Raw genomic sequence first — 13,969 nt, 5'->3', positions numbered from 1 at the left:
TCATGGAAATGTGCCCGGTAGAGAAATTATTATTCATTACATATTAAATTACATATTTACACTTTTTTGTTAATCCCTTTGAGGCCTTTGAGGTCTTCATTCAGCTTTGATTTAACTGTCTTCAAAGCCTCTTTTTTTGTTGCAGCCACATTTCTCCACCAAGTAACCTTTTACTTGGACAACCAATTATAAGCCATTATCAATCATTATGCTAACATAGGTCAGAGACGCAGACGCGGTCTCAACTTTTAAGTCTTTACTGAAGACTCATCTCTTCAGTGGGTCATATGATTGAGTGTAGTCTGGCCCAGGAGTGTGAAGGTGAACGGAAAGGCTCTGGAGCAACGCACCACCCTTGCTGTCTCTGCCTGGCCGGTTCCCCTCTCTCCACTGGGATTCTCTGCCTCTAACACTATTACAGGGGCTGTCACTGGCTTACTGGTGCTCAACCATTTGAGTGGGTTGAGTCACTGACGTGATCTTCCTGTCTGGGTTGGTGCCCCCCCTTGGGTTGTGCCGTGGCGGAGATCTTTGTGGGCTATACTCGGCCTTGTCTCAGGATGATAAGTTGGTGGTTGAAGATATCCCTCTAGTGGTGTGGGCGCTGTGCTTTGGCAAAGTGGGTGGGGTTATATCCTTCCTGTTTGGCCCTGTCCGGGGGTATCATCGGATGGGGCCACAGTGTCTCCTGACCCCTCCTGTCTCAGCCTCCAGTATTTATGCTGCAGTAGTTTATGTGTCGGGGGGCTAGGGTCAGTTTGTTATATCTGGAGTACTTCTCCTGTCTTATCCGGTGTTCTATGTGAATTTAAGTATGCTCTCTCTAATTCTCTCTTTCTCTCTCTCTGTCGGAGGACCTGAGCCCTAGGACCATGCCTCAGGACTACCTGGCATGATGACTCCTTGCTGTCCCCAGTCCACCTGGCCGTGCTGCTGCTCCAGTTTCAACTGTTCTGCCTGCGGCTATGGAACCCTGACCTGTTCACCGGACGTGCTACCTGTCCCAGACCTGATGTTTTCAACTCTCTAGAGACAGCAGGAGCGGTAGAGATACTCTTAATGATCGGCTATGAAAAGCCAACTGACATTTACTCCTGAGGTGCTGACTTGCTGCACCCTCGACAACTACTGTGATTATTATTATTTGACCATGCTGGTCATTTATGAACATTTGAACATCTTGGCCATGTTCTGTTATAATCTCCACCCGGCACAGCCAGAAGAGGACTGGCCACCTCTCATAGCCTGGTTCCTCTCTAGGTTTCTTCCTAGGTTCTGGCCTTTCTAGGGAGTTTTTCCTAGCCACCGTGCTTCTACACCTGCATTGCTTGCTGTTTGGGGTTTTAGGCTGGGTTTCTGTACAGCACTTTGAGATATCAGCTGATGTAAGAAGGGCTATATAAATAAATTTGATTTGATTTGATATAAGACAACATAGGACAACATTTGATAAGCAATGTTAATCTTACCAACAATGGCCTCCAGTCTTCTTATTTTTTATTTATTTTTCATTTTTTATTTAACTAGGCAAGTTGAGGGCCTCCTTGGCAACAGGTCAAAAGAGGTAAGTAGAGTGGATAAGTATACCAATATGAACATACCTAACATTTTTATACAAACACACATACTTATTTGCTAGCATGACTCGATCATACCTACAGCATTATTGCACAAAATGTTACGCTACATCATCTGGAAATGTGTGCAACAAAAGTTCAACATTCACCTTCTACCATTTCTGTCAAGCCGTCTATGCATACAGTTTGACGCATACGTTCGATAAATCCAACGTATGCACCACACAGAACGCACTGCAACTGCCTCTGCAACGCAATGCTGCAAGGCAAATGCAGCTTTCCATTGGAAATTAATGAACTTCTGGTGTTCCAAAATGCAATGAAGAAAACACAGGCTACATAGCTACATGTCAATGGGGCTAGCAAACAACTAGGCTAAACTCAAGACCATTTTGGCTAGCAATCTTTTTGATGTGGTAAAAAAGTTTTATTTAAACGGCTAGACAACATGAAAGTATTCATAAAACATACAGCAAAGTTCAACTTACTGATGGTGCCAGCATAAGGGATATGAAAGGCAGGATGTCGAAGGATAGAAGATGATTGCATTAGGGATTGTAAAAAACGGTAGCTAGCTAACAACAACCAACTACTACTACTACTACTACGTCTTCTTATGTGGTCTTGAAAACATTTTTAGGCACTGAGCAAATTTCAGGTCTGCTGAGCTCAAACTCGAACGTTGTGAAAATTCTGTGTAACTTCTAGCACGTTTACTGTGAACACTAAGGCTGTACCCGCTTTAAGTTACAGATTTAACAATGGCCAAGTAGGCTACTGTGGCTATTTGATCATAATCTAGGCCTATCAGAGTGGCCTACCATCAAAAACAATGAACATGTTTTTAACATTTTATCATGGAAATATCTGTTCTATCATGCAGCCTACAGCAGAAGCCAATGTGTTGTGTTCAATGTAGGCCTACATTCCGTGAGAGTTTTGAAAAAAACATGCAGGGCTTGACATTAACCGGTTTAGCCACTTGTCCTTCAGACAAGGAGGTGACTGAAAATGTTGTGTTGTTTGGTGGAAGAAACCACTTTACAAAATAATATGCATTATTATTCCTATACCATTATTACAGAGAATCAGACAAATTATGCTACCCTCTGCCTATTGGATTCTCAGCTTATTCAAGCAAGTCTCAAAATACAACACTGTCCCTTTAAGCCAAAAAAAATGCTTTTAACCTGACGACATGCTTTTCAAAGATGTCTATAAATGTATACGTTTTTCTGCTGTTGTAGGAAGCAAACACTCCCCTATTGCTGACTACAAAGTATCTATAACTGGGCTAATAACTCACTAACTAGCAAAGGATATGAAGAAAACGTGCTTTGATCTCAAAACAAGGTATCAACTCATGACCACAGCTGTGAACACAGTCTAGTTCAATTAAATGGCACAGATCCCTACATGGCAATGATTGTAACGATCTTCTTCATCTGATGAACAGGATAGATCGGACCAAAACGCAAGTGTCCATGTTAATTTATTATAACTGAACACGAAATGCAAAATAAAGTGAAAACAACGAAAATCGAAACAGTCCTGAAAGGTGCAAACACAAAACAGGAAACAACTACCCACAAACACCAGGTGGGAACAATCAGAGACAACGATAGACAGCTGCCTCTGATTGGGAACCATACCAGGCCAAACACATAGAAAATAAAACATAGGAAAAAAACATGGAATGCCCACTCCAACTCACGCCCTGACCAAACCAAAATAGAGACATAAAAAAGGAACAAAGGTCAGGGCGTGACAATGATCTATTTGCATATAGGCCTACTGCAGCTCTAATTGGTTATGACGCACTTGTCGGTGTAGAGTATGGGCTGAATATCACAATAGAATCCTACTCTGATGCGTTCTGCCTAAAATAAAATCTCTTGCATAGTTTGTTTTGTTTCGATATGTTGCATTGAAAGTTGCTAATATTGCGTTGATTCGAGAACAATTGTCACAGTAAAGGGAAACATCGATCGTGTTAACGAACAGGGAAAACTCTAGAAAGTTGAGTGAAGTTCAATCTCGATATTTCTTCTGCACTCTACCGCCAGGCGAGCTGCTTGTCAGTCCCGGGGCTACTGCGCACACGCGCACGCATGCAGCTTAGAGGAAACATTACATTTGAGTCGTAAAAGACGGTCTGTTCTTTGTCACTTGTCATCCTCAGTCCCTTCAGAGTCGTAAAGGGAGCAGTTGATTTGTCTCGTGATAGGCTGCAAAAGGGGGCCGTCAAATACATAGCGGTAAACGCTTGGCCTGGAATGTGGTACTTAGGAAACTCTGTTCTGCATTACCTACTCCACCCCGATCGTGAGCACTCTGCCGCAACATAGGCTATAAGCTATTTTTCAGGCATTCTCAGTTCCATTATAATACAATATATTCACTTTTTCTTTTTTATTTGAAGGATTCTTTCTCGCTGATGAAAGATAAGTGCCATATATTTCGAAAGCCGTATCACAAGCGATGAATATTGATATTTCTAATTGTTAAAACACAGCGTCAGGATTTTTGTTCACATGAGCCAAGTGTAGGCGAAGCTAACCACTGAAAAATGTAGGGAGAAGGCAGAATGCCGCCTAGAGTTTGAGAGCTAGCGTCCATCCATTTATCCTGTTTGTGAATCGCGACACAACACACACAACTTGTGACATGACTCTCCTATGAGGATCCAAAGATGAGGTTACAATGGATCAACTTCTACCAGATCGCTCTCACCTGTAGAGGTGGAGGAGGTATTGATGTGGGGGTTTTGTGACACCTCACGCCCTGTTGTAAATTGTATGCAGCAGAGGACTCTTTTTAGCTTTTAGTATTGGTGATTGGAATGTCCTTTGTTAACAGAGACATCTTGCCACCCAAAAACTCTAACGTCCAAAAGTGGGCACTGGAACAATATTCCTAACATCCAAATGTGGGGAATGATGAGAGATGGTCTATGGAAAACTAATGTCAATTTTGGGATGTCAATAAAAATGGTATTAAAATGTTAACAAAAATATTGTAACTTGAACACACATGGTGAAGACGACAAAGTAGCCTCTCTAACAATCAAAGTTACTGCTGAGTAGCTGTTCGAAGTACTGTATCTAAGAAAAATAATTTAAGTAGGACCATCCTGTTACTCTCTTCAAATCATCGTCAACTATACTGCTCACATCACCCCACTGAGGACCATCGACATGGCTGATTAGCTATCTTCAGAGAATCTCTCTTCCTGGGAGTGAAAGTTACCACCCTGTTAGTCTGCTTTAGACTACAGGACAAGGCATTGATGCCATTTACAACTAAGAAGAAGGTATTGTGACCTCTTGTGGACTTCTTGTGGACAATCAGAGCCTTACACTTAAGAGCTCGGGAGAAGGCCAACGGAACCCTGTCCACGAAGGCCTGGATCCAACAGAGATGAACGACGAAGGAAGACATTCAAACACGTAAATACATTAATTATTTCTTACCCAAAACGTGCGGTGGTTCAGGGCAAAGTATTTTGATTACAGTGAGCGTAGTTCCAAATGCATAAGTTTGTTTCTTTTTCTTTCTCCCTTTGTTCCTCTCTACTCCTCCCTCTTTTGATAAACAAGCAGTCATGTTGTCGTTTGTCCGCTAGGGACCTGTTTCCATCGTATTAAGTTTCTAATCAATAACCTATACCGTGTGTGTGTATCCTGTGTTATCATTTAGTAGTAGTAAATAAATAATGAAATCAATTTGTGTTGTACGGAATGATCTGTAAAGCTGGGGTTTGTGTGGGGCTCCCGAGTGGCGCAGCGGTCTAAGGCACTGCATTGCATGCAGTAGTGCTAGAGGCGTTACTACGGTCCTGGGTTCATATCCCGGGCTGTGCCACAACCGGACATTGTCGGGAGTCCCATAGGACGGTGCACAATTGGCCCAGCGTTGTCCGGGTTAGGTGAGGGTTTGGCTGGTGGGGCTTTAACTTGGCTCATTGCGCTCTAGTGACTCCTTGTGGTGGGCCAGTTGCCTGCGGGCTGACCACGGATGCCAGTTGAGCGGTGTCCTCCAACACTGCAGCTGTTGATTGCCAGAGATCATCATCCATCACATGCTATATGTAATCAATACATAACTTTCAAGGAGCAGGACATTTGATGCAAACATATACAGTAAGTATAACTTTTCAATTGTATAAAATGACAGTATCACATTCGTTTGCTCGTTTGCAATACTAGTCAAATGAGACCATGCATGCAACAATGCGAACTAGCCTGCAACAACCAAACGTGAAGGACAATGTTGATTGGCAGGTGGAATGAGGTTGCAAGGTTAAAGTGGGAGGCAGGATCAGGCTGGCACAGTATTGTCCAATGAGGTTGTGTGGTGAGCTCAACATGCACACCACAGTTTTTTTACTCTCTTTGTGCACATGCTACAGGGGCTCAAGACAAATGACGTGATCACGTTGTACACAATTGTGTACAATTGTTGGGGACCCTTTTAGGCTCTTGAGCGATACTTTCAGAACTACTGGCTTAAAAGTATAGAAAACCTCAGTTCAATCTTTTTAAATACTTCACCAGGAGTTGTGAGATCTGATAAACTGCAAAGACGACCTAAAACGAAGACAATGCATTGTTGGAGGAAGGGCAGGGTTAAGGGCAGAGAAGCTGGGCAACACCATTGGCAAGGTAGTTTCCGAGTCAGGTTAGTCCTCATTAAATTGAGGGAAAATTAAAATAATGAAACATTCAAAAATCCTCATTGTAACTTAAACTATCAAATTTGTACACGTCACCAACATATCTAAGTCAGGATATGTTCCAAGACAGGAAAGTATTGACCTCAGGGAGCCAGATGCTGGATGCCAGTTAGAGGTCAAAGAGTCCTGGGTATGTTGGGTTAGAGCGTCACCCTAGCATGTTGGCGTTCAAACTAGCACCCAAGGAAACCTTTCGGTTGATTGATTGATTGTGTAATCACAAGGGTCCCTGAAGGGGAGACACTCAGTAATAATTTGATGTAGGTTGTACATGTCACTGAGGATTGACAGACCCTGCTTGTCATCGACGGCCAAGGGTCGTCTAGTATAGTCTATTCTAGTCTTGTCAATCACAATGAACATCATCAGGTGATGATACAGAGTTTTTTAAAGCATCATTTTATTCGATTTGGTCAACAAATCTCATTACTTATCACTAACATTTCGATCAATAGACCATCAGGGTTTTACAGAGATGTAATATTAATTTGATTTTATAGAAATAGAGGTATTCTACAAATAATAGTCAAGACAGGCCTGCCAGAGGCGTCAATTAGGTTAAAATAATTGACGGGCCATGTATCCCAAACAAAAGGTGTAACTAGCATCTTTTACTTTTCTTTCAGTTTCATGAGCGGTTGAATTGTATTAGATGTGAGCAAGCACATTGTGTGTTTTGAGAGCCTCAGCAATATCTTCAATCTTTTTTTTGTGACAATAAAAACTCTTCCGAGGATCCTTCCCAGAAAATACTTAAAAAGACAACAAGTGCTGAGAAAGTTACTAAACTCCACCAAGCTCCCCAACCCTGATGTCCTTGCCGTGTCTGAATCCTGGCTTAGGAAGGCCATCAAAAATGTGGAGATTTCCACCCCCAACTACAACATTTTCCGTCAAGATAGAACTGCCGAAGGGGGATGAGTTGCAATCTACTGCAGAGATAGCATGCAAAGTTCTGTCATACTTTCCAGGTCTATGCCCAAACAGTTCGAGCTTCTAATTTTAAAAATGTATCTCTCCAGAAATAAGTCTCCCACTGTTGCCGCCTGTTATAGACCCCCCTCAGCTCCCAGCTGTGCCCTGGACACCATATGTGAATTGATTGCCCCCCATCTATCTTCAGAGTTTGTTATGTTAAGTGACTGAAATCTATAATTGGCTTCCTATTTTGCAACAAAGCATCCTTCACACACGCTGCCAAACATACCCTCGTAAAACTGACCATCCTACCGATCCTCGACTTCGGCGATGTCATTTACAAAATAGCCTCTAACACTCTACTCAGCAAATTGGATGTAGTCTATCACAGTGCCATAAGTTGTCACTCAAAGCCCCATATACTACACACCACTGCGACCTGTATGCTCTCGTTGGCTGGCCCTCGCTTCATATTCGTCGCCAAACCCACTGGCCCCAGGTCATCTATAAGTTTTTGCTAGGTAAAGCCCCGTCTTATCTCAGCTCACTGGTCACCATAGCAGCACCCACCCGTAGCACGCGCTCCAGCAGGTATATTTCACTGGTCATCCCCAAAGCCAACTCCTTTGGCCGCCTTTCCTTCCAGTTCTCTGCTGCCAATGATTGGAACGAATTGCAAAAATCGCTGATGCTGGAGTCTTAGATCTCCCTCACTAACTTTAAGCATCAGCTGTCAGAGCAGCTTACCGATCATTGCACCTGAACACAGCCCATCTGTAAATAACCTACCAACTACCTCATCCCCATATTGTTATATTTTGTTTTGTTCCTTTGCACCCCAGTATCTCTACTTGCACATTCATCTTCTGCACATCTATCACTCCAGTGTTTAACTGCTAAATTGTAATTATTTTGCCACTATGGCCTATTTATTGCCTTACCTCCCTAATCTCACTACATCTCAGACGATACGAAAGAGAGGTTGAATAGGCTAGTAATAGGGGTTGCAACAATTTGGGCAGATAAATTCCTTAGCTTTCCTAATTTTCCTAAAATACCACAAAGAGAGATGAGAAGCATTTTTTCTCCGCTTTTTACAGTAACCCAAAGGAGTCATACCTAACTGCCCAGTGGCTTTCCATAGACCCCCTGCTGCAACCTGTTCTCAGAGCATTTTCTATTATTCTGTCCCTAAATTCATGTATGATATGTTACGAATTTGTGAAACGTACAATATGTTACGAATTTGAAAAGCATGCCATACGTTTTTGCCTTAATGCTGCAATATGTAACTTTTTCTCGACCTGACCAAAATAGAAATGTTGAGTTATAAATTCTTATTGAAGCAAGTCTAAGAAGTGGTAGATCTGTTCTATGTGCAATATCTTTCCCGTTCTTAAGTTTAGTTTTTGCGTCTTTTACTTTTGGTTTTGTACACCAGCTTCAAACAGCTGAAAATACAATATATTTGATAATGGAAAATATATTTCACAGTGGTTTAGATGTTATAATGATTCTATACACAATGACTGTTTGTTCTGTCATATAAACTGAAATTAGCCGAACTATTCGAATTTTAGCAACCAGGAAATGGCGGTGCGATTTCTGCATATTGCACATTTAAGTAACCTTCTGTCTTATGTAACCATACCAAACGTAACATATCATACTAATTTGAGTGTTTTAGATTTACATGTACTATATTACGTCTAGTCTATGAGACCAGGCTGCCTGCACACATTGCAGCGTGCCCTGTCCATTGTACTGACACAGTGCAGCGGAGACAGCGATTTTTTTTGGGGTGCCAACCTATCACACAATCATTTGAACTTTTTAGCTTTTTTAATATAGGGATATAAAACTAAAACTCCACCTCCTAATGGAGTCCCGAACTTATGCATACAATTCCACTTTAAATTCACTCTCGCTGAATAAGAATGACATTTGACAGCGCCCTTCAGTTTATTTGCATCAATTAGAGCTGTACGGTGATAGACAACCTTAAATGGATGGACACTTATTATAGGGTGGTGTGACGTACAGGGCCAAAAATACACCAATCCCCACATTTATCTCAAGGTGACAGTGACATGAGAATCGTTTATTTTCAATTACTGTACAGAAGTATGACATATACTATGATACTTATGATACTTATGACATACAATATTTAATAACTATCCTTATGCCAATGTCCTTCCTTTTATAATTTCCTGCTTAATTAATTCCATATCTCTGAGCCATCTTGCTGTAAAAGAAACTGAATTCATGATATACATATGGACATACCATTTTAACTTTACTTGAGTCATTCATTAGGGCACACTGTAGTAAAAGGTTTGGCAAAAGAACACTAAAATGAGCATTTCTTATTGGTGAAGTTCAGGAAGTCCCTCACTGTTTCCGTATATTTTTGTTCCAGTTGTTGCCTATTTAATACGACTCTGTTGTAAATGGAGTGTATCATGGTTAATGGTCAGCATACACCAGAAGCACAATGATGCTCCCTTAGAGATGAGTTACCACCTTACAGGAGGAAAGGACACGGGCATGCTTATGACTGTGACACCGGACATAGAATTCAGGTCAGAGAAAACAAGAGGCCAACTGAGAGTCAATGTATAACAAGGACCTCTACAAGAAATAAGGGTCATCCTTGCTGACCTTTGACCTTTTGGGGGAGCACCGTGCTGTTGGTGTCGTGACCATATCCAGTAGGTAATGTACAACAGTAGTGAACATGTGGTGTCTTGAATGTGTATGGTTGAAATGTTTTCATAGTTGAATAGGCATTGCTCATTCCATTCAAGCACTTAAAAACAACCTAAATATATTCAATGTTTGTTAAAAAAACGGTGGTGTTGATGCAAAGAGAGGCTAGAGCATTTATTTAGCCATGTTACCGGGTTGAGGTGCGAAACTGAAGCGTTCAGAGGTATTGAGGATATGACAAGTCATTGACAATATGTTCAGTCGATCCAAAAACGTTACGTGTACCCTGGGATGTACAAGGACCTGCAAATTATTTGAATTTTGAAGTACACAGCATCTTTGAGGATTGTGAGTGTGAATGCATGGTCTACGAGTTAACTGTTCATTAGAATGAAATCCATAATTGATGCTTTCTAATGGCCCACAGGGAGGAAGTAGTGGAACTCACCCACAGCATGTATCAGGGAGGTGCTGATGCCTTCTACACACCCTCTTCCCAGTTCCCACCCAGACTCCCACAATCCGAATTGCGGGAGTTCATCTGTGGAGCATGATTGAAAAGGCAATGTTTCCATTTAGCGGAGACTACATTCACGGTAAACACTGCATATGTAAGCTCAATCGGATACTACCTTTAAATTTCTAGCGTGGAATCGGTAATGCTTCAGCGTTACAGACTGAAGAGAGCCCTAAGCCTAGAGCTAGAAGAGATGTAATGGAGTAGTCCAAGTAACTCTACGAAAGTGGACAGCAATTGCATTCCCCTACATGACCAATGGGAATTCTTGAGTGAATCAAACGTCTGGTAGAGACGGAGAGGAGATACGAACAGCAAGGCGTAAACACTTGAATCACGCACGGTGTCGGGGAGATGATGTGATGTGGGAAGAAAGGTTAGAAGGGGTGAAGAGAAAAAGCTAAAGTAGAGAGAGAGGAAATGAGTAAATACTACCTATCAAAAACAAAACAGAATATAATAACCCAATTTGATCCAAAACGACTTCCAGAACAGTGAGTATACAATACCTTTTTGTATAGTATATATACAGTTGAAGTCGGAAGTTTACATACACCTTAGCCAAATACATTTATACTCAGTTTTTCACAATTCCTGACATTTAATCCTCGTAATCTTAGGTCACTTTATTTTAAGAATGTGAAATGTCAGAAACATAGTAGAGAGAATGATTTCTTTCAGCTTTATTTCTTTCATCACATTCCCAGTGGGTCAGAAGTTTACATACACTCAATTAGTATGTGGTAGCATTGCCTTTAAACTGTTTAACTTGGGTCAAATGTTCTGGGTAGCCGTCCACTAGCTTTCCACAATAAGTTGGGTGAATTTTGGCGCATTCCTCCTGACAGAGCTGGTGTAACTGAGTCAGGTTTGTAGGCCTCCTTGCTCACACAAGCTTTTTCAGTTCTGCCCACAAATTTTCTATAGGGTTGAGGTCAGGGCTTTGTGATGGCCACTCCAATACCTTGACTTTGTTGTCCTTAATCCATTTTGCCACAACTTTGGAAGTATGCTTGGGGTCATTGTATATTTGGAAGACCCATTTGCAACCAAGCTTTAACTTCCTGACTTATGTCTTGAGATGTTGCTTCAATATATCCACCTAATTTTCCCTCCTCATGAGGCCATCTATTTTGTGAAGTGCAACAGTCCCTCCTGCAGCAAAGCACCCCCACAACATGATGCTGCCACCCCCGTGCTTCACGGTTGGGATGGTGTTCTTCGGCTTGCAAGCTTCCCCCTTTTTCCTCCAAACATAACGATGGTCATTATGACCAAACAGTTGTATTTTTGTTTCGTCAGACCAGAGGACATTTCTCCAATAAGTATTTTTCCCCGTGTGCAGTTGCAAACCATAGTATGGCTTTTTTATGGCGGTTTTGGAGCAGTGGCTTCTTCCTTGCTGAGTGGCTTTTCAGGTTATGTCGATATAGGACTCATTTTACTGTGGATATAGATACTGTTTTACCTGTTTCCTCCAGCATCTTCACAAGGTCCTTTGCTGTTGTTCTTGGATTGATTTTCACCAAAGTACGTTCATCTCTAGGAGACAAAACACGCCTCCTTCCTGAGTGGTATGATGGCTGCGTGGTCCCATGGGGTTTATACTTACGTACTATTGTTTGTACAGATGAACGTGGTACCTCCAGGCATTTGGAAATGGCTCCCAAGGATGAACCAGACTTGTGGTCTACAATTGTTTTTCTGATGTCTTGGCTGATTTCTTTTGATTTTCCCATGTCAAGCACAGAGACACTGAGTTTGAAGGTAGGCCTTGAAATACATCCACACGTACACCTCCAATTGACTCAAATGATGTCAATTAGCCTATCAGAAGCTTCTAAAGCCATGACATAATTTTCTGGAATTTTCCAAGCTGTTTAAAGGCACAGTCAACTTAGTGTATGTAAACTTCTGACCCACTGGAATTGTGATACAGTGAATTATATGTGAAATAATCTGTCTGTAAACAATTGTTGGAAAAATTACTTGTGTCATCCACAAAGTAGATGTCCTAACTGACTTGCCAAAACTATAGTTTGTTAACAAGAAATGTGTGGAGTGGTTGAAAAACGAGTTTTAATGACTCCAACCAGAGAGAGAGAGAGAGAGAGGAGAGAGAGAGAGAGAGGAGAGAGAGAGAGAGGAGAGAGAGAGAGAGAGAGAGAGAGAGGAGAGAGAGAGAGAGAGAGAGGAGAGAGAGAGAGAGAGAGAGGAGAGAGGAGAGAGAGAGAGAGAGAGAGAGAGAGAGAGAGAGAGAGAGAGAGAGAGAGAGAGAGAGAGAGAGAGAGAGAGAGAGAGAGAGAGAGAGAGAGAATCTATGGAAATAGAGAGGCTTTTGATGAATATGTAGTGACCGATAGAGAAACCCCCTTGAGCCTGCCTCTGCTTCCTCTTCAAACCTCCTGTCATCGCAGAACATCATGACCAACTACCTTTCACATCTCCTCAGCGCGGGGAGGGGAGGACGAGCCACAGCGCTAAGCCCATGTGGTTTCACTGAGACAAGAGCATGGCACGTAGCCATCTCCCTAGGTTTTGTTCTACTCTTCAGAGACAAAATGAGAACAATTCACAGTATACCTAAACTCTGTTTTATGGGAAGGAAATAGCGACAACTGAAGACTCAAACAATTCTACAGAGATGCAAGGTGAGGCAAAAGTCTGGAACGTTTCCCTCGGGGTGATTTTGTCTGAGTAAAGTCGATCTTTTCAACTGGAAATTTACTTCTGACAGTTAATACATGAATGGTTGGTTGGGAGGGCCTCCGATGGTGGCATGTTCAACAACTCTGAAAGATGGTGGCATGTTCAACAACTCTGAAAGGAGACCTTGAACAACACAATGGTGCAACTTTTTCCCAAAGACCAAAAGTATTTAAACACTGAAGCATTTAACTGTATTTTTTTTGTGTAGGCCTATTAGCAGTATCATATAAATAGATTTGAATGGAATTCTCCTTATTAACTGAGAACTTATTAAAGGAAAGATAGCTAATATCAAATACAACATTGTTTTCCCACTAGGGAATAAAACACAAAGTAGTTCCTTGACTAACTCCTTATTTCTCTGAGGCTGTCATAATATGGACACGGTATAATTGTCCCCTTTCATTCTATAACAACAGTTGCCTGACGACTTATCCTGAATTGAATTCTGAAGCTCTATCGATCGCTCAAACATACATTCAGTGTGAAACTGACATCCGGGAAGTCGCTTATGTCGACTTCAAAATGAGCGGCGTTGTACAAAACAAATTCATCAGCAATTGGATCATCTCTAACCAATCAGAGTATCAAAGTTGATAACATCATCACGTAGACCGGCTCTGGCCCAACCCAAATGATCAGAATGTGTTTGCATTCTACAAGACGTCAGGGAGGAAAGCAAACCCAGACTCATCATGGAGAAGAAACGCTAGTGGGCGTGGCATTTGGCCAGAGCGATGTAGGTGGGTAGTCAGGCTACAAGAACAGTGACCACTAGAATAAATTGAGTCTCTGCTAGAG

The sequence above is a fragment of the Salvelinus fontinalis genome, chromosome 3 (genome assembly GCF_029448725.1).
Source record: "Salvelinus fontinalis isolate EN_2023a chromosome 3, ASM2944872v1, whole genome shotgun sequence".
NCBI lineage: Eukaryota > Metazoa > Chordata > Actinopteri > Salmoniformes > Salmonidae > Salvelinus > Salvelinus fontinalis.
This window is presented reverse-complemented; position numbering follows the sequence as displayed.